This window comes from Sciurus carolinensis, chromosome 7 (assembly GCF_902686445.1).
Source record: "Sciurus carolinensis chromosome 7, mSciCar1.2, whole genome shotgun sequence".
Classification (NCBI taxonomy): Eukaryota; Metazoa; Chordata; class Mammalia; order Rodentia; family Sciuridae; genus Sciurus; species Sciurus carolinensis.
In genome coordinates this window covers 104,463,844-104,487,216 of record NC_062219.1, presented here as the reverse complement: position 1 = coordinate 104,487,216, position 23,373 = coordinate 104,463,844, and positions in this window count along the sequence as shown.

Below are 23,373 nucleotides of genomic sequence, written 5' to 3'. Positions count from 1 at the left end.
GGTCAAGGAGCCTGCCTGAAGAGCTCATAGATGATAAGTCACATAGATGGGATTCAGAACTTGCTAAGAATAAACTCAATTCCCTTAACTCTTGGCCATGTTATTATCCTGGTTTACCACATTTTTATTTCATAAAACTATATTTGGAAGCCCAGCATGTGACTTGGTATTGACTACATGTACTGGTACTTGCAACATTCCTGGGAAGATGAGGACTTCTCAGGGTTAGGGGTCAAGGGCGAGGGGTCCAGATGGATTTTAGACTAATACATTCTACTTAACCCAGCAGGGTGCACAGCTAGTGACCCTGGCATCTGAAACAAATCACACTCATTATCCATTAACCTCTTGGTGAGAAAAAATGTATGTGCTACTTATATATGATGTTTATAACACTTTATACTTTTTGTAACTGTATATGACAGGAAATGGTTTCCGTGATTGATAATGAGGAATTGTTAATGTACTTTAAACCCCTGAAAAGTTTTCTTTGCTAAAAACACCCTCCATAGTGTAGATTTCAAAAAATACATTCCTGCATCCTCTTTACCCTCTTTATTGCTAATAGTAAAGCACTATGAGGTCCAGTTCTTGCCACCAACATGTGTAATTGCTAAATGATTAGTGATAGAATTGGAAAATTATTTTTCAGTTTGAAGCGAAATAACTTCTAGTTCCCCAGGAGAAAATACTGTGGCTTTCTCTGTACCCCCCTTCTTCCCTCCCCTGCCATTATTAGACTTCACCTGCATATTTAAAAAAAAAAAATTGGAGAACCTTCTTGAGCTTCCTTTGCATTCATTCAACCTCACTTAATCTCCCGTCAAAGGCCAGCGGAGGGATACTTAATAGCATTGATACAAACCACATGTTAGAGAAGTGGAGCTCTCTTGCACTGCTTAGAGAAAGAATTAGATAAGGCTGGTCTTCATATTAATAGTTAAATAGTTTAAGGAACAGCAAGAGTCTTCTCTCTCATACTGTTCTTGACATTTCTTTAAGGCTATAGTTCTAAAATAAAGTTGCTTAATAGAATCACATGAGAAGCTTTAGAGAAATATTAATGCCAATGCTTCCCCACAACCAAAGACTTAGTCTCAATTAGTGTGAGACCTGAAAATAAATATTTTACAAAAACATTTCAAAGCAAAAAGCAACAATAAAAAATACCCTCGGTGATTACAAGTGCTTTAAGGCACTGGTTCATAAGTATTCTTTTATCCAACACATCTGTGATATACGATGCACTGACCTGAGGAATGAGTTTCTATAGAAGCTAGGAAAAGGTTGAATTACACCAGAATTGTTTAGACCATTGGTTCTTAAAAGTGTAGCCCCTGGACCAAGAGCATAAGTTGCTTCTGAGAATGTGCTAGAAATATAAGTTATTGGGTCTGACCTCAGAATTCTGGAGATAGGGCTCAGCAATCCAAGTCTTGACAAGCCCCTAGGGGATTCTGATACCTAACAGAAGTTTGAAAACCATTGTGATGGATTCTCCTTACTCAAAATGACTTCCTATCTGGGCAATGTGGGTTGTGCCTGTACATAAAGTCAGCTCTGCTTCAGACTTACCAAGTGAGAATCAACATTTTAACAAGATCCTAGGTCATTTTTATACATATTAAAGTTCGAGAAGCACTATCATAGAGGGAGAAGTATATATATCTATATATCTCTATATATTGTTTTTTAAACTTACTGATTCCTTTCAAGACGTATTGATCAAGTCAATACTAGCTGTTATGAAAGATGAGTTCAGATATCTGTGGCTTAACACAAGACAAATTCATTTCTTCTTTAATTTAAAAGTACAGGGGAGCTGTACTCCACATATTCATGGCTTAGGGATGACAAAGACTATAACTTTCCACAATGGCCTTCCAAAATTACCCCATATATGCATGTATAGTGGGAAAAAGGAGGGAAGAGAGAGTGGAGAATTTCCTGGGAGGTTTCCTTGGTCCTGGTCTGGCCGTGGTGTACATAATTTTCTCCCACTTTCCATTGGTCAGAAATGTAGAACTCAGCTGCATAGTTCTCCCTAGATGCAAGGGAGGCCCAGGGAATAAAATCCCAGGTTAGACACCTGGTACCCAGCAATAACTCTACGCCATGCAAAGGAAGATGAGTGTTTAGCAACTAATTGTTGACCTTTGCCTCACTAAGGATTCTCAAATGACCACACAGGAAGAGACATAGGATTGATTCCAGTCCCCCAGAATCACTCTGGAGGCAAAGCCCTGTATCTCATAATTACTTCTTCACATTTTAGTATGAATTGTAAAACTTTCCCATGTTTTTTAAGTTTTAAGTCCTCTCAGATATCAATTTCAGAAGCTAGTTGGCATAGACATTCAAATACAATGAAAGTGCAGATAAAAAGCATTTAGAATAATGGTAAGTGCAAAAATGAAAGAAAGAAAGAGAGAGAGAAAGAAAGAGAAAAAAAAGCCAGGGTGGCCAGTTAATGTTAATTGAAATTAATATTTACAAATCAAATTCACATTTATTACATTTTAGATGCAAAAACATTATTAACTAATAGAGTCAATTTTAATGAAAGGAAAATGAATCCCAGAGAGGTTGAGAAATTTTCGTGGCGTCACAGAGCTGATAGATCTGAGGTTTTTATCTTTGAGGTGTACCTTTATTACAAAATGTGATGCAATTGTAATAGAATGAGTTTAGGGTGTCCTCAATCACCCCTATTCTTGTACAGTCTCCTTGAGGAGTCCTTGGACAGTACTTGTGACTTAGTTATAATAATAAAATATACAAAGATGATGAAATGTCATTTCCCTAATTATATTATACTCCATAGATTCTATCTTGCTAGTAGTTTGCAGGGGAGTCCATCTTACCACTGATAGATAGCTTTGAAGAGGTAAGATGACATTAATCCCATGACATGTATTCTGCCAGCATCCTGAAGGCAGTTAGAGGTGAACCCATCTTCAGACAGGCTGCTTTTGAGACCCCAACCCTGGCTGACACAGCACTTTAAGCCTGTAATCCTAAACAAAGGATCCAGCTGAGCTGTGCCCAGACTTCTAGATCCCAGAAATCAGGAGTTAATAAATGATATTCTTTAAGGTGCTCAGTTTGTGTTCTTCAAGTTTTAACTGCTTTGGGCTACTTTTTTATTTATGTTTAGGCACACATGACTTTTGGTGGCCCAATTATTTCATCAATGGTCTCCCACATCTACAATTCCATTTTCTGTATCCAGTTATTCTTAAAAGATGCAAAACAAAAACTATAGGATATCCCATTTGCCATAGCTCTAATAACCTAGCTATCTGATATTTTACCAATGGGGGAAAGGATGATTGATATCCTTTGTTGTAGTTGCTTGGATGGGATTTCTTACAGACACATAGAAAAGACTAGGAGTGTCTCTGGTAGGATTGTTGACCCTTACTCCTGGACACTGTTGTCTGGTCTACTTTGACCTCTTTCATCATAAATATCCTCCCATGTGTAACAGTTGATGTAGCAGTTGCATCTCTGTGTTTATTAAAAAATCCACAAAATATTATGTGCTATTATTTTAAAGCATTATTGACCCAGTTTGGCTGAATAACTGGAGTAGAAGAGCAAGTCACATTTTTAGAAACTTTTCCTCCAAAATGAGTTCCACACTACCTGACCATCGTGAAGGCTGGGAGGAAACTATGAGTAAAAACTGGAGTCTGGAGGAGAAGGGAAGAGAAAGTCGGGAAGAGGCTTTTGGGATTCAGCTGGAATCTGAGGAGAAAGGCACAACCCTGACTTCACATGCTCCCTCCTGCCCACTCTGGATGTTCTGCTACAGCCAGGAATATCAAGAAGAGGATGAAAAAAATGAAATTGTGCTCTTCTGAGATATAAGACAGATTCTTCTACTTTCTACCACTAACCAGCTTCAAACCAAAGTAACTATTGATTCTGTATTTTTTTAAATCTTCAGATATTTAGACTTTTTTTTTTTTACATTTAACTAATAGTTTTATTTCAGACTTTTTGATTTGTTAAAAGTTTCTATTAGGATTCCCTTAAAGACTATCCACATTCGCATACTAACAGGAAGAGTTTACTTGCAAACAAGAACCAAAAGGCATATTCCATTCTGTTTTACATACTGTAAATTTAATTAAAGGGATACTATCTGGGCCAAATATAACTCTAAGATTAAGACCAAGGGTCTTGTCCTGGATGTATTTATTCATTCACTGATCCAACAAGTATTTATTGGGTATTTAGTAGGTTCCACTGGCTGTCAACAGGGCTTAGTCTAGGAGGTGGCAGTGCAGCCCACAGACCAAATTCTTTCCCCTATTGTCAGCTTTTGTAATGTTTTATTGGGATACCGTTGTGACCAGTATTTTTCTTTTTATTCTTTTTGTATATGTGTGTGTGCATGCATATGTGTGTATTACTAGTTATTGAACCCAAAGCACTTTACCACTGAGCTATATCCTTGGTCCATTTTTATTTTTTATTTTGAGACAAGGCCTTGCTAGTTGTCCAGGTGGCCTTGAACTTGGGATTCTTTTGCTTCAGCCTCTGGAGTCTCTGGGATTACAAGTGTGCAACACCATGCCCAGCAACTATTTATTTATCTACAGTCTGTGGCTGCTTTTTACACCAGAGATCACATGTGCCCCCAAAACAAAAATATTTACTATCTGTTCCTTTCAGGAAAAGTTTGTGACTCCTGACTTAGAGGATTAGAGATATTGTGTCACACTTAGATTCCTGATTTGAATAATGAGGACATAAATTTTTACATTGTCAAATATATGCTTTGACAATTCTAAAAGTAGTCCTTTAAGATATGAGGTAATGATAGCTGTCACTTATTAACAATTACAGTAAAGTATATTGCTATGCTGTTTATGTGGACCACCTCATTGAATCTTACACCTATTATTATTATCATCAGCATTATTATTATCATTAGTTCCACGTGAGAAATAAAGAAACCAGAGCTTAACTGACATGGCTGGAGTGGTGTGCCACACCTGGCTCCCCAGCTCCAGGAGATTCATTCTGGGTTCTTCTCTGAGGACCAGGTAATTCTCTAAACAGGGTGGAACTATGGATGGAACAGAAAAACCAATGGCAAGGCCCAGAGTTGAAACTGGTTTAAGTATTCATCTTTAAGGATTGTTTTTCCAGAGAAATCCAACAAATGTATTTGAGCAATTATTCTCTTTGAGTGTATTTATTCTTTGTGATCGCTTAGATCCAATGACTTAAAAGGAGTCATAAATTATATGTAAATGTATAAGGCTATGTACTGTTGCTGTAATGTCGAATGTTATAAATTCAGTCATTTAACTCACCCTGTCCTGTGTGTTTGACACAATATTAGAGGCTACACACTTTCTGTAGGATGCTCAATATTAAATGTTTCATTTTTACATGTTATACAAATCTTAAAGTGGCATTTGCTGTGAGAGGTATTTGGAGGTGGGGGAGGAATGGGTGAAGTAGGTAACCATCCTAAATGATGAATCACCCTGTTTAAATGCTGTTTCATTAATTCGAATGACATTTTGACAATAGCATGCTGTCAGTCCAATGGTTTGACCTGTACAACAACCTCTAATTATTACTAATTAAATAATTAATTATTCATAGAAGTGCATGCCATTAGCATAGCAGAGATGTGTTGGAATATGAGTTATATGAGGTTTATGAATCTTCAGAAAATAGATTCTTTAATAAATTAATAAAGGGGCTCTGGGGTTTCATTAAAAGGTGGCTGGAGGGTGTGCTTGCCTGTTTCCAAGGAGACCACAGGTGGTTCGTTGCTTTTTTTTTTAAGTTAAACTTGTTTGGGCTAGATGATTTTTTTCACCCTTTTCTCACTACTCTGTCCTCAGGCAGAGAACGGAACATTTTAATGAAACCCCTGTTGTCTTCATATCACTTTGATCCCCCTGTGTTCTCTCCAGTCTACACATTGGCCAGGCGGATGAAGGGTTTCAGATTTTCCCTCCAGTATTAAAAACTGTGGCATGCCCTCCATGAATAAACAACATTGCAGTGGAGACCCAGTGAAAGAGAAAGGCAGAGCAAACAAAGGGATGGAGGAAAATGCATAAATTCAAATGACACCAGCCTCATTTACCCACTTAATTACCCTGACTCCTGACTCTGTTAGCCACTGCGATTATTTTTCCAGTTAAGCCTGATTTAAAGAACTTGGAAAAATAGGCTCATCCATTTTCTCCCCCTCAACAATCTCTTTGCCACATGGAGTTCCACTTCTTCGTTATCTCACCATAATAATGATCATGGTAATATTAATATCTTCTAGCACTGCTCACTAAATAGTGATAAAAATAGTAATATTAATGTTTTCCAACATCCATTTTTGATGCTCTGAGGCGCATTATAAATTCTGTCTTTGTTTAAGCAGTGGGGAACCCACAAAATATCATTACAGTTATCATTAGAACTCAAGGGCACTCTACAGAAGCTGAAACCTAAGTAGGGCTATGTCAGCAAGCATTCCAGGACCATGGATGGAACAAAAAAATAAAATAAAATATAGAACTTTTTGTTCTGTTTTAACATTTGACCTACTTCAGAAGAAATAGCATTTTATTTATTTTTTTTTTTAAATCTGTTTACTATCCTCACAGAAGATGGAAGAACTGGTTTATTTGAATCTGACTGCAATCAACCCTTCGAAATCAGTACAGGTCATCTGACCCCATTCTCTCTCACTCTTTTGCCCCTTCCTTCATGAATGAATGAGGAGGTGAATCCCCACTTGTTCTGCTTTCTATGGTTCTGGAGCCATACTGCTCTTCACAGAGGTAATATTTGCTCCAGGTAAGGGATGGCAGAAAGACAGAAAAGGTAACCCTCCCATGACGGAGCTGCTGAAGGCCAACAAGGAAATGCTGAGTACGTTTTCATTACTAATGGAGCCTGCAAAATAAAACAAAGCTTTCCTGGAAACCTGTAAAAGAAAATACCCTTCAGCATTGGCTTAATTTTCTGACATTTCCTTTTACCTTCACCCTCTCCATCTGAAGGAGCAGCTGGGAGTGCTAATGTGGCCCAACTGCACATCTTATGGCTGTCAGTCACTGGGAGACTGGAAATCCCTCTGCACACTTGAGACTTGGGGTTAGCTGGCCTTGGACCTTGTTCAACACTGTCTTTCCTACTTTTCCTGCTCCTGATTTTGGTAGGGTTCTTTGTTATTGTTCATTTACTTTTCTATTTTTAAATTTTCTACCATCTCTTCCTAGCTCCTCAGATGCATTCTCTTCTTTTATTCCCTCACTTCCTCCACTGATTTACTATTCCTCAACCTGATTATGTCCTTGAAGCTGTGTGCTAAGAGGTCAGTTATGTTTTGCTTTTCTTTTTATTTTAATTTGGCAAAATACATACATGGCACCATTAGTTTATTAGTATCTGGACTAGAACATACAATCAAGAGAAGTAAAATAATATCAAGTCATTAAAGTTAATTACTAACAAAAACGGATGTTTACTAATACTTATTATAAGAATAAGAATCATTTTAGGAAAATATTATTAACCCCATAGGCATCCAGGGCTCCACCCCATTTTTGAAAAAAAAAAGAATTCAGAGAAGATTAAAGCCTTAATTGAACACATACTTTATTTCTGTATTTAGTTTTCTCAAACGACATTCTTTTAATATAAAACTGACATTCTGGCATCAATCACATGCCCAGCAGAGTCAGATAATCAACAACAGTTTATAATAACATTGCAACAGAATAATTAATAAAGTCTGAAGTTCAATGAAAAGAAATGTGTGCTCCCCCAAAACACAATGACAAGATATTCTTTTCCATGCCTGATATTTAGAAAGTTTGAAGCACTGAAAATGAGAGGGGGAAAAAAAGATATTTGGGAATTTGTCATAAAATTGCCCATACTATTTATTTTTGTTTCCTACCTTATCTTCACTCTCCTTTTTCTTTTTGTTTTACTTGTTGAAATGTGTCCTTGAATTTACTGGCTTTCCACAGTACCCATTTTCTGCAGCAAATTCAAGACAGTAATGTGGAGGGGGAAATATGAGATGTTTTTCTAATGATTACTTGTATTCTTAGAGATAGATAATTGTCTGTTAGCTCCACCTTTGTAAAAAGATGGGACAAGGAGATCTCTTGAAAGTCTTCCCAGACTTGACTCTATCATTAACTTACAACCCTAAAGGCAGTATCTGAGTAAGCCCTCTGGGTTAGTATTTTCTGTAAAATAAAAGCAAGAGTTTAGTACATAAAGTTTGTTCACACAAAGGGTTGACAACATGGAGTGAGCTTGTGAAGACACTGTTTTTACTTATCTAAGCCAGTTATCAATATTAATTAGCATTCATTGTAATATTCTTTCCATCCATCAATTAGAACTTTATCAAATGCTATGAGAAAATCAGCATTCTGAATCCTATCTGGAGACTTTACAAATGGAAATAGAAACTTAGAAGTAAAAACCTAGTGTGATTTAGAATTCTTGATGCAGAAGCACATTTTAAACCCAAGAAATATCTTAAGATCTTTAGTGACCTTCAAATTTAGTCACCAACCTGCTTTTCAAAGCACACCCATTTTACTACTGTCAAGACTGAATATTTTGTAGACATGATCTTCTGACCTCTGTGGAACTGTAAGCAGAGGGTTGATATGAAGAATAACTCCACTTTTCCCTTCTGCATGGTTGTAAGTGGAGCAGAATCTTCTATCTACCTCAGTTCCTTCCCCTACCACCCTCTACTTCTTTTCCCCATCTTCTTCTCTCAGATACATATGCTCATTGTTCTGCTAGAATGAGACAAACTAGAGGGAAGATTCTATGCCTTATTTTATTTCTACAATGCCCACCTTCAATGTATTGTTGATAATATTATAAAATGTCTGTTATTGAATAAGTAGGTCAAATCAAGCCTATGGAACAGTGCAGAACTAAGCAAATATTACTCTTTTTAACAGCTCACATTTGCACATTAATCTACCACTCTCTGATGCTAATAACTGATAAGTGATCATGTGCTATTTTTCTCAGATGTGTTTGCCTTTCATTAGGAAGTTACTCAGTAAAGGAAATACTTATTGACATATTTTTTTAGTGTTTCTCAAATTTTTCTGTTGTATATTGGTCTTATTTCCTTCATCAGTGCCACTAATTTAATATTTTTCTGATACTTATATGGTCAGATCATTTCTTAAATAAGTAGAAAATCTTTGGGCTAAATCCCAAAGTACTTTTCTTGTTGTATTAGTTTTCTATTTGTGTCATTATAATTACCATAAATCTAATAGCTTACAACTACACAAACTTATCTTAAAACTCTGTCAGTGAGAAGTGCAGCACAGTTGTCATTGGGCTAGAATCAAGGTGTTTCTGGAAACTCTAGAAAAAAAAACCTCTTCTCTTGTCTTCTCCAGCTTCTAGAGACCATTCACATTCCTTGACTGACAGTCCCCTCTCTTTTCAAGCTTGCAATGTTGCTTACCCATGATCTTTCTGTGTAGTCACATCTCCCTCTGAACATAGCTAGGAAATGTTCTCTGTTCTTTACGGATATATGTGATTATATTGGGCTGACCTAGATAGTCACAGACATCTTCCTATCTCAAGGACATGTTTTTACATCTTCCAAGTCCCTTTGGCCTTAAGAAAATATATTTACAAATTCCAGGACCTTGACATCATTGGAAGCCATTGTTCTTCCTACCATACTCATTATATGGATATTTTATAAGCTTGTACAAAAAAGATAGCTTAGAATATTAGGAACGTGGATATCATATCATTAGAGTTCAGACTTGAACAGATGGCTCACACAAGCTGGATAATGGAAGATGATTTAATGAAAACTACAGTGGTGAGAGAAGAATAGAGATTACAGGGACAGTGTGGTACCTCAGGGATGGTGAGAGCAGAATAGACATTACTAACCCTTAGCTGAGTGGGCAGGTGGAGTGCACTTTTACCAGAATCCAAACAGAGAGGCCTGTTTGTCAGATATTGTGACTTTTCAGTATGTAGGAATAGTCAAACTGGGATGACTCAGAAGGGAGGACTAAGAGCCAAACGCCATTTCCATCTGTCCTTTCAGTCTCTTGCCAGTGCCATCCCATCTCCTGTGCCATCTCCCTGTTGAATAAATCCAAGGAGCAGAGGCCTGCAAGGAGACCATTGGCACTGTCCTTGGGTAGTCTTTGAGCATAGGGCAGGATGGAGAGCTATATGAAGTGGACCTGAAAGGGAAAGTGGAAAAATCTAGTACAAATGGTAGAGAGGGAGGGCATCATGTGAGAACATCAAAGAACTCTAGGAGAGCTCAATTCAGAAAATATGAGAATAACCAGCAGCAGAAACAAAAATTTTTATTTAAATGGGTCAAAAAATAAATAAATAAAAGCTCTATAGGAACAAGTCCTGACACCAAAGACCATACCCACTCAAAGTTCATATGTCCCGGGTTCAGAGGGAAAAGGTCCTCAAGAGTGTGCAGTCATCACAGAGAGTAGTGGAGCTGGGTAAATACCAAGTTGAAATCTGCACAAAATTGCAGCAGTTCCTTGATTTCCTCCAGGGTTTGGATTCAGAATGCCCAGCAGATACAGAGGGACTACTCTGCTTATGTATTCATTTAGTCTAAGACTGTTTATTGAGTGTCTACTGAGTGCTAATTAGTACATAAATAAATATAAAGTTAAATAGGCACAACCTCTGTTTCTGCTTAAAAGAAAGCAGAAACACTAACACTGTTCTTTTGAGAGATAGAACATAATGATGAAATATATTCTCCAATGTTCTTCCAGACTCTTTCTTTAACCTGGACTCTTTATTTCAACTCCCTGTCTTTGTGTGCAGTTCTCCTTGGTGCACCCACCATGGGCAAGGAGGCGTCTCCACAGACATACTGTTATGTTTTGGATGTGAGGTGTCCCCGAAAAGCTCACACATGAGACAATGCAGGAAGGTTCAGAGGAGAAATGACTGGATTGCAAGAATCTTAACCCAATTAGTGAATTAACTCCTGATAGGATTAATTGACGTGGTTGTGTGTGACTGGAGGAGATTGGAATTGGGGCATGGCTTTGGGGTATATATTTTGTATCTGGAGAGGGGAGACTCTCTGCTTTGTGATCACAATGTGAACTGTTTCCCTTTGGTACACTCTTCCACCATGATGTTCAGCCTTACCTCAAACCACCAGGAATGGAGCTAGCTGTCTACGGAACTAAGACTTCTGAAACCATGAGCCCTCAAATAAACCTTTTCTCCTCTACAATTTTGCTGGTCAGATCCTTCTAGTCACAGCAGCAAGAAACCTAAAACACAAACTGTGTACACCAAGAGGGTGTAGGCAGCTGAAAATCAGAATCCAGTCAGATACTGACACACATGACAGAGAGTTGATTGTATTTCCTTTTGTTTATTTATATCCTCTCTATGAATGTAGGGAAAGGAAGAGAGAGTGTAATAACAATGATATTCAATAGATCTTTTCACTGGAGTCTAATTCTAAAGAAAAATACATTGAATAGAGAGAAACAGAAATTTTGTGGCTCAGTCCTTTTCTATCCCATGGATGTGAATATTTCTATTAAATCATATACCATGTACCATTTCAACACACACGCATGCACACACACACAGACTGAGTCTAGGTTGAGACTCCTTCTCAGCTCAGTGTTACAGGAAATCACTTCCTATGATTCAAAGTAGCCCATGAAATGTATGCACTTAAGTCCATGCAGATCAGTGGGACACCTGGGACCATGCAGTCAGAGGTAGGCCTTTAAAGTGATTATGATGTGCTCAAAAGAGAACTTTCCAGGTTCTCAGGAAAATACTAAAGAAGTTATTGCTACCACTTGTTATCCTGCCCAGTCAGGTGATTGCTGTCCAGTTCACTGCCTTGCAGACTAACTGTGGGCAGTCCTCTGAAGACCTGACATCTTTTGAAGGTTTAACTATTGCAGTGCATGACCACTGCAGTGTGAGTAGCTCATATGAGCATGCTTTTCTCCTCAGGGTCCTGGATATGGTAATCAATACACAGGGTTACTCTTGGGAACCAACACAAACAAAAGACCAAAGACATCTTACAATTCCTCACTATGCCTTTAGAATGTTAAATTCTGAATTTAGGTAATAGTAAAAGTGAAAACAAAGGATCCTGGTCTGAAAATACCTTATATAACCTTGACTAGGGTACATCTAGTCTCAGTCACAGACTACTTCAGTCCTGGTGATATGCTAAGAAAATCCCATTTTCCAACTGTTAACAGGTGAAACCTGGGAAGCCACTTCTTACCAACTTCTCTGCTGACTGCATGGAAGAGAATTATTAATCCAAGCACAGTCTAACATCTGAGTGATACTGAGCATCAAACCTTATGAGCAATTAGTTCCTCACACATGTTGGTGCAGCCACTAGTATGCCCCATTAAGAAAGGAGGGACCCACAAGGGGTTTGCCAATGGACACAATTCCTGAGCAGATTGGGGGCCACACTCTATAAGCTGTAGCTCCTAAAAGGGCCTCTGGGTCTGTCCCACTTCCCATGTGTTTCTTAAACTAATACGTCTAGTTTTTCTAATTCTGTGTCTTTGGGCATTTCTGATGCTAGTCTTAACTGGATACAGGAAATTGAATTATGTACAAATACAAAAAATGCAAATCAGAGTCAGAGTATTTCTGGGCCTTTTGCCTCAGAGTTGTACCTGCAAATGGAAAAAGCCACTATGTAAACACACTCTCTAGAAAGTTCTAGTTTCCAATAGAGCTTCAGTTATGTTAGTGCTGACCAATCAGTGAGTATGTTACCTTAATTATATACTAGCCTTTTATTTTCAGATATTTCCAATTTTGTTGAATCTCATTTGAAATTTATCATCAGAATATGATCAAAAACTGCACATTCAGGGCTTCCTGTTTAGGAGAGATATTGGACTAAATAAACACCAGCAGTAGGGTCTTGGTAGCACTTTATCATCAATGTGCTTGATAGCACATTAAGCATCCAGTCACCAAAAAAATGTTATAGATAGCTTCCCTTTCTATTATATGTCCCATAATACATGAAAATATTATGTATTTAACTTAAGTAACAGAATTATATATTCACACACACGATCCATATAACATATACATGTGTAAGACACACAAAACATGTATTTTTAAAAAATCTATGTATGTATCACATAAAACCATGCAGTTCATATATGTAAAACAATCACATGCACATATGCAAAATATGTATGTTTTACATGGCATATACTATACGTATATAACTTGTACATATTTATGTATTGTAAAGTGTATGTACTTGGCATGTACACATGCATATATATGTGGTATGTTTATGTGAGTAGGTAAGCATAACATATATAGCATGTGATATGATGTATATCTATAATGCATATGTATGATATGTGTCTTACATACATATCTTTATATATATAAAGAATAAGACATATACTCACATCCATATATAAAAATGTATAAAATAACCATTTATAAAATATTTCTGTATCCATGTGCATGTAGAATATGTTAACAATGAATATTTCTATTCTGAAATGAATTCATAACTGTAAAATATTATTTAATGTATAATTTAAATATTTAATAAAATTGTTTTTATAAAGAAGAAATAGAAGGAAAGCAATTCATAATAAAATAGTATGCATTGCAATTTGGAAAATCTTAGGCATGACTACACTAGAAGTTTCGACAATTAATTAGACGTTTTTCTTTATCAACTTAAAATGACTGCCTTTGGATTAAGAGCTGTAAAATGATCAGAAACAATTCCAGTCTAGCTAAACAGGAAAATGTTAGAACAAATACTAGAGTAAAAACTACCATTAGTCTGCATAATAACAGACCAGATTTATTAACTTATTGAGAGGAAGAGACAACCCCAAAATCATTATAGGGTTTTTCATGTATGAATGTCTAGTGGGATACAAAAAGTTATGAGGGATGTAAGACAGCTCTTTATTACATTACACTCTCTACACTGTGGGATGTTAAAATCCTTGTAACCCACCCAATAAATTCCAACACCACACACAATCATTGGGATAACCAAAATTATCCCTGCAAATTTCCAAAGCATACTCAGGAGCTAGACATCTCTCACTGAAAGCCACTGATGTAAGGAACAGGCCAAATACTGATTTATCTAGATATTTACTCTTGAATTGATAGATAGGAATAAACAACCTTATTGTTTTTTCAAAAATTCTTTTTCTGTCCACTTTTGAAGCAACTTTACAGGTTTCCAGATGCTGAGAATTTTCAACTTTCATTTCCAATATATAATAATATAGATGGGTCTAAATTATTTGGTACATTTGGTCCACTCAGCATTGTCTAAAATTCTATGAATGGTACCATATGTTAGTATTGTCCTTCATGAGATATCACAAGCAATGATATATCTAGGTTTTCTTCCAGAGAAAGCAGTCTCAATAATTGACATCCCTGTTGAATTTAATATTGCTACTAATGAGGTTCACCTGACTTAGTTGACCTTTGTACACATGAAAATTAATTACAGATATATGAAGGGGCTGGGTCTAGGGGTGCATGACTGCAATTCCAGTGGCTCAGGAGGCTGAGGCAGGAGGATTGCAAGTTTGAGACCAGCCTTGGCAATGTAGCAAGACCCTAAGCAATGTAGCAAGACCCTGTCTCAAAATAAAAAATATATAAAAAGGCTAGGGGTGTAGCTCAGTGGTTAAGAGAACCCCTGTGTTCAATCCTGGGTATCCTCCCTCCCCCCAAAAAAAGATATCTGAAGGGATATCTTACAAGGCAAAAATATCCAACCAAGTGTATTTCATAATCTTGGGGATATTAGGAAGGAACTATTTTACCTTTGATTGGTGGTTTGGGTACAACTGAGAGTAAAGTTATGAGTCTGATTCAAAGACCTTTTCTTAGGACTCATTTATTCTCTACGTCTCTCAAGATTATTGTTCAACACACCAAAACCTTCAAAATATAGGGTTTGGGAAGGAAACCCTGATTCAACATATCCTTACAATAATTCTTTCTCCACAATAGAAAGAGGAAATTAGGATTTCATTGCTGGGACTTCTGTATCCAACCTGGAAGACAAGAAACATTCAAATACTTCAAGATCATTAAAAAGACAGGTATGATTTACACATAGTTCTGAACAAAATATTTATAGCTTTCACACTGCAAACATCAAAGGGAGTTCATTCACAGTAAGAGCTATTACACGTGCCATCTGCTCATGGACCTGTCTTGTGTGACAATACAGGAGGAGATGCTGATCCTCTTTCTACATGCCAGTGATTCTCTGATAATAATAGCAAACATTTACCGACTATTTATGAAGTTCCAGGCATTCTTCTAAGTACATTTCTGATACTGAACCATTTAATCCTTGTAAGAATCTTCTATATTTCCTACTTCTGCAAGTTATAGGTGAGAAATAGAGGTACAAAGAGATTGAGTAACTTGTCCAAAGTTAAATATTAATAAATGACATGTGTGATTTGAATCCATACAGTCTGGTTCCAAAGTCTTCCCTTTTAAACAGGTAATGCCTGCAGTCTCCTTGACTCATTCTTTGCTTGCCTTGAAATGTATTACCTGTGTTTTAAAATTTAAAGAAAAAAGTTTGGTGATTGACCAATTTGATCTGGATTCCTGATAATAAAAAAGTAAATGTAAGTATCAAGAATTTTTTTCCTAAAATTACTTTAAATCTTCTCAATAAGGCTTAAAAGTGTATTTATTTATTTATTTTGGATTGAACCCCATGGTGCTTTACCACTGAGCTACATATCCCCAGTCCTTTTTATGTTTTATTCTGAGGCAGCGTCTTGCTAAAATTGCCAGCATTGAACTTGTAATTCTCCTGCCTCAGCTTCTGAAGTCACTGTGATTACAGGTAAGTGTCACTGCACCTGGCCAAAGGTATTTTTTTTAATTTCCTTTCCTCTCCTTTTTTTTTTTCTCTTGAGAATCATACATAGTGCACTTTTATTATTTAATTTAACACAAAAATCTAAATAAGCCCAGCTATCAAGTGTATGCATCTTTTCCTCTGATTTCTTCCATGACTATATAGATAGCTGCTCTAAATCCAGACTTTAGAGAAATGTACACCTGTATTTTCTTTTTCTTTTTTTACATTTTCAATTGGTATTATTTATTTATTTATTTATTTTTCTGATGGCTCATCTTATGAAATGTATACTTGAGTAATGGAAAAAAAACTTATCCTAATTCTTAAGACTACTAAGGCTAAAGGGGGTTGGTTAAATCTTCATGGTCAAGACTTCAAGCAGTATATTCTTTTGGCCACCAGATCCATTCGCCTGCTTGCATCAATCAGCATCTTACCTATTTTCCTAGCTCCCAAAGACATTAGAACTATAAGCACAACTTCTTGTATCTTCTTCCTTTATTTTATTTATTTATTTTTTTTTATGCCTGTGACCAGCATTATCTCTGGGGAGGTTCCACATGAGATTTTCCAAATGTCTGGACAAGTTGGACACACTAGGCCCTTCCTTGCTCAGCCCAGCTCTACCCCTCCTCCACCTCCTGCTTCCCTCTTGGTGGAACATACCACACCCCTCATCTTTTTGATTGTGTGTGCTTTTCCCTTTCATTACTGCTAAAGGCTCTGAATGGGCCTCTTGTGTGAAAAGGGAGACAATAGTCCTCATTTAATGGGATTATTTACAATAGGAAAAATAGCTTTAAAAAGAGAAAGCAGGAGAGGCAGTTATAGCAAGAGGCCTGACTGTGAAGCCTTTCTTTTATGAAGAGTCTGGCACCCTCTGCACCTTTTCCTGGCCATTTGCCAAATTCTCCTCCACTTGAGAGCAGCCCTTGAGTTTTGTTACAATTTCCGAATGATGCTACAGCAGCCAGACTCTGTGTTGTGACTCATTTCCGAAGCAAGAGTATTCCGGTACATTAACAGCTCTGTCTTCTTTGATCAAGTGACATAGGGGCATCCATTCTTATGGCCAAGGTTTTCAGATGATTAGTCTTTTCCCGGGCACACCCGCATGGAGAACAGAATGCTGGTTATAGAGAAAGCAGCCAAGCCTGGCTCCATAGGCAAAGCATCTGCTAGATATAGGAAAGGGTATCTCAAATCCAAGACCTGCTCCAGCCCAGGATGGGCCCTTGTGAGAATCTGAGAACTCTGTCTTCTCTGGGCCAGTGGATCAGGAAAAATTGCGTCCTCTCAGCTGACAAAGCCCATCAACTCCACACTGAGTTCCACACTCAAATGCAGGACTGCATGCTGCAATGTGAGCAGGATGTGATATCTCTATGAGTCTTTAAACTTCAGCTGATGTTGAGGGTAACACTGTACAGTGGCAGAGGTTTGTATATTGGGTTTACATCTTGCTAGCTATGCAAATCTATTATCTTAGAGAAGGTATTTTAAAAGTTGCATGTCTTGGTTTCCTTATCTGTGAATTGGCTATTCAATAGTACCATCTACTCAGAGGTCACTGTGAGGATTACATGAGAAAATTCATAGAAAGCTGGAAGAACAGTGCACTCTACAAAGGAAGTTCTCATTAAAAGCTGCTGTCACCATTTATGAAGAGCAGAGTGCTGAGGAATCTAAATCCTAGCAAAAATAGAAAATAGTTCTGTGACCTCTAGGACTGCTAGCCTCAACCTTCTGGACATTTTTTCTTTAATGTCAAAAATTCTTCCCATCATTGAGTAAAAAACTAATGATGATAATGAGGACTGACTTTCACTGTGCATTTATCATATGCCAGGCCTGTGTTAAATATTTTGCATATTTGATATTATTTAATCACCCCAACAATTTTCTGAAATAGGTTCTTTTATTAACTTCATTTATCACTCAAAAAGCCTGATTCTCAGAAACCTAAGAAATTTGTACAAGGTTCAAAATTCAGCCAATAGTTCAGATAGCATTTGGGAAAACCCCTTACTTTGAAATCCCTGTACACTCCCTACTATTGAAATCTGCTTAACTCTGCATGAATTCAATACCTCAATCTTTTTTGCCTATTTTTATGTCATATATGTGTGTGTGTTTATATATACATATATATTGTATACATACATATATATACATATGTGTGTATATACATATACTGTATCTTTTAATATTTATGCTGACTCCTTTTTGGAATCAGAAGTCAAGACATTAGGACTCTTGAAGTTTACAAATAGGTTAGTTAAATCGTGTATTTGCAAGTGAAATGAAAATAGTAAACTTATAAATAAAAGCATCCTGCCACAATGGTATGTTAAAAAGAAAGCACAATGCACTGCCTCTCCCAAGTTTAGAAGAGAATAAAAGACTCAATCATGTCCTCTAGAATGACAATGAGTCTGGGAACATAGAATGGGACTCTATGGTTTGCTTAGTCTCCTCAAAAACTAAAGCATTATCAGCCACAACCACTTCTGTCTACTTTTAAGTGAGGTTATGTATTTGTCCTGGTTTATTTTTCAAGTGGTACTTTTGTCACTATTACTATTATTATTATTGTTTTACTATAGATGACTATTAATAAACTCATATTTTCTCATTCCTCTCCTGATCTATTGTTTAATTTGCCTCTATTTTATTTATTCAATTTTCTTCAAATGGTACCATTTCTTACTTGGCCTCGAGGAACACTAGCTATTAAAACTATGCTACTAATTTTAAATTGACTTAAAATGATGTAAAAATAGCACAGCTGATAAGATATTTGGGACTTATAAATAAGGAAGAATGTGTTGACCAAAGTAAGGTGACCAAATTCATCATGATGTTACAAAGAAGAGGTATTCTCAGCAGCAAGTCCCTGTGGACCCTGTTTGAATGTAACAATTCTTCAATTTCAGTACACATTGTAGTGTAAATTTTAAATTTCCAGAACCACTCACCTGTGGAGGGAGGTGTCCTGAGATGTAATTGTTCACTGTAAAAGTTTAAAAAGTATAAAAGTTTTCACCATTAAAGACAGCCTTGACATACTTCTACTTTGATTAAAGAAACTTTGGAGACAGTTGTTCAAGAATATGTCTTTATCATATCTCATAGCATGAAATACATTTGTACTTGTCCAAGCTTCTGACCAACACTGTTCTAACACCAGATAAACAGATCATTTGAAAAAAGGAGGGGGAAAAAAACAAAGGTGGAGGGAGCATTATTTGAAAAGAATAGTTTACACACAACCCTTGAAAAACACTGGAAAGCCAACTGCTTTTAATATGGTACTGGGTGAATTTCATAGCCTGTTCTCTCTTCTAAAATCATGAGAACATTGATATCTCCTTCAGTCATCTGTGTAAGTTGGAAAAGATCATGCATGAGAGAGCATTACATAGTCATGATGTATGAGAAATTACATGGACATGCCTTGAAAAAGTCCCCTAGCATGTGTTTTTAGTGCGTGTTCTCAGAAAGTGGAGTGCCAGGGAGTGATAACAACACACAGGCCATCCTAGCCATGAGATGATGGCAGTATTAAGATGAAACCAGATGTATTAAGAAGAAACCAGATAAAACACAGTTTTATGGCATATTGAAGATCTTAGAGATTATTAAGTCCAACTTCCATATTTTATAATGGAAAAATATCAAGGTTCAGAGACTGGTAGTTATTTGTTAAGTTCACCAGCTAATTATCAACACAGGAAACACTAGAACTCACATCTCTCAAAGGTATATCATGCAAATTTCCCTGCAAAATCACTCTCACTGCATAGTAGTACTGTGAATACCCCACTCCCTAGCACTGCTCCTCGAGTTCATTTTAGTTAGGACTTATTATCTGCCTTCCTTTGGAGGGAGTTGTAAATTTGTGGGCATTGTCACATGAATGGCATAGTAATTATTTCATCCAACATGCTAGTTTTATTACAAAAGAGGCTAGTAAATAGCATGTACATAATCAATAATTAAAATGCTTCTCAGTAGATAAATGATGTCATAGAATTCAATATCTTGGATTTCAGTTTTAGTTTTGCTTTCGTTATTATTTTCCTGTCTTATCCACGGTGGGAAAGACTCACATTCTCCTTTCAAAAACTTGGTAATAGTTATTATATCATTATATATCATGCATTTTTATGTCATATATTTTTTCTATCAGGATGGCAACTAACAGTTACCAATTACTATATCTCTAATAATCAGCACCTGAGCAACTGAGTGCTAAATAAATGCTTGTTGGGCTGGTTTGAGGTGAGATGTAAGTGTTGGGAAGGTCTCCATAAATCAGACAAAGACCTGGATCAGAATGAATTGCTGGCTGGTTTGTGCTGAGGCTGGAGTATTGGTGACACATGGCAAAATGGTAAGATGACTGGAAGGCACAGTTAGGCATGATCAAGTCAGGAATTGAAAAAAGTCTTTTACTGGAGGATAAGTATCAGACAGTCCATGATTCGACATGATATAAAATCTGTAAGGAATCCCACGGAGACCACGCCGAACACGGGAAATCACAATGTAAGGAATCCCATGGAAACAAGGCTGGACACGGGAAATCACATAAGGGAGTTTATTAAGCAAACAGAGAGTCTCCCTGCAGGGTAAGAGAGAAATGAGAGGAAAAGAAAGAGAATGAGAAAGGGTGCACGCTAGAGAGAAGTCTGGAAGGAAAATGGACTTTTTACATCTCACCTGCAAAACCAGACCCAGTCACTTAGGCAGGAAGGAGAGAGAAGGTTTCAGAAAGAACTGGAGAACAAAAGATTTTCTTATAAAAACAGAAACGGGGGAATGTAATGTACAAAGCTGCTCCCCCTGACCTTTCCCGTGCAGCCATTTTCCCCGCCTCCCAACCACTTGTCAATCTGTGAACATCCTAGCTAGTTATTGGTTCATCAGTCAGCTTGCAAGTATCCTTCTCCGATATTGGTCCCCTGTTAGCCCAGCGGAATTCAATTGCTTTACTGTAGCTACCCTGCCATCTTTCCTCATCCTTCTGTTTCTCCTCCTCACTTTCTCTATCCTCCTAGCTTTCACACACTCTCTCTAGCACATGCCCTTTCTCTTTCTTTTCTCTTTTCCCCTCATTTTCTCTCTTACCCTGCAGGGAGACACTCTGTTTGCTTAATAAACTCCCTTATGTGATTTACCATGTCTGGCTTGGTTTCTATGGGATTCCTTAAAAAAATCTCTACTTTTGACATATATGAAAATTTACACAATAAAACATATTAAAAGAAGTTTGTTCTGCTTCTAGAGCAATGAGGTTTACAAGGAGAAGTTAGAGCTAGAAAAGAAAAAAATATACCAAATTTAGGTGTTGGGTCTGTGCTATGGCAGCACCAGGGAGAGCTCCTGACAGCTGTTGGTCTTCTCTAATCAATATATTAATCCACTTGAATGAATTAACTGGGTGGTAACTATGGGATGTGCCTGGAGGAAGTGGGTCACTGGGGGCATGCCTTTGGGATTCACATTCTCTCCCCAGTGGGTGAGAGCTCTCTCTGCTTCCTCTTTTCCATGTCCTGGACTGTTTTCCTTCACCACATTCTTCTGCCATGATGTCCTGCCTTACCCCAGGTGCATATTAATGGAGCTGGTAGTCCATGACCTGAGACCTCTGAAACCATGAGTGCTAATTAAACTTTTCCTACTCTAAAATTGTTCTCATCAAGTCTTTCAGTCACAGTGGCAGAAAAGTTGACTAAAACAGCATCTCTATCACATAATTTATGACTTTCTCTTAAATGGGCATGTTAAAACACTAAGTGCCCAAATTCTGGCATCTTAAATATTTTAGTTTGGATCCTGATCACAAAATTTTTGACTGGAATTAGATGATCTTCTCAACCAAACGTAGATATGAGCTGCTTATGGTTGGTTTCCTGTATCCAAAAGTGAGTGCATGCCATGCAGTCTCTTCAAATTGCCTATCCATTCATATGTTCATCAAATGAATATTGAGTAATTCTACTGGACATTGCATCCTCCAAGTCTAGCAGGGGTAATAAAAGAAGTTATGAGAATACTTAAATGAAGGATGTGATATATGACAAAACTGATCCACATATGAAATAGTTGGATGTTCAGGGGAAAAATAAAATATATCTCACGTATGTTAAAAATTATGCATGAAAGATCTTGTTTTGTCTGGTTGACCTAAGAATTGACTTCCATAAGTCATGACCAAAAGCCTACCATTAGCCAAAGAGAGTGATTCCATAGTTTTTACCAGCCTGGATATTTTCTACTGACTTTTCTGCTGTTTCCCATAAACTCAAAGGGACAAAGCTGTATGAATGACCTATTGTGCAAGGTTACTTGTTGCAGCTTGAATTTTATGGGAATTGGCATTAGATTACAAACTAAGCCAGAGAGCTAAGGAGCAGTTAAATGTGGTACATCTGTCTTGGCCTCTAATAGACATGAACTGATGGAAATGGTAGGCATTTGGATAGGGAATAACTGTACTTTTTCTGGAAGTGAAACAATTAGTGCCAGATCAGATTCAGTCCAAAACTTTGGTTGTATAGAACAAAATTTGAAAATGTTGTATTTTAAAAACTTGATATTAGTTTCATGTTTCAATGAAGAAACATACATGCAAAGAACTAAGATGTATTTCTTAAACAGCCACGTCCACTTCATACAAAAATCTTGGATCAGAAAGTACAATTTCTGATTTTCCAAGCTACCACAAAGTCATAATCTTTACTATTAATTAGTTTTGTTTGTCTTTCCATTAACTTAAATCATCTACCACCCACAGCTGATACAAATCTTTAAAACTTTGTAGAAAAACTTGTTCTACAAGTTTTATCCATCAATTCCCAATATAGTATATCTGGTAATCCTTGCAACTGTTGCTAGCTTTGTGCCAGAGCTAACCCTGTTATTTTGATTTGTGCTGTCTTTCCCACCTAGAAAGCTTCAATTACAGGGGCATTTCAAAGGGGCCCAATAATAGGGCAGTTAACAGAGTTCTGAATGACTGTGCTAACTGAAGATTGCTTGGGTGAAATTTAAATTACTCTTTGTATGCGGTGAACAAAATAAGATTTAACGAACTTGCTGGGAGACTGCTTTTATTCTCATTCTCTTTAAAAATGTAGAAAAGCACCATATGAGCAAGATTATTAAAGAGTTTTTATCTATCTATACAGTTAATTTATTGAAATGTGGTATCAGTCTGTTCCCTTTAAATATTTTCTTGCCCATAGCTTAGTTTTGTATATTGGAGTTGGATAGCACATCTAAATTCTATGTCCCTATGGAAGAAACCCCAGAACACAGAGGAGATATAATTTCATAAATACAGATGCACATAAGTATATATAAGCAGAAGAGAAATTTACAATTATAAAGATGCATAGATGGAAAACCCT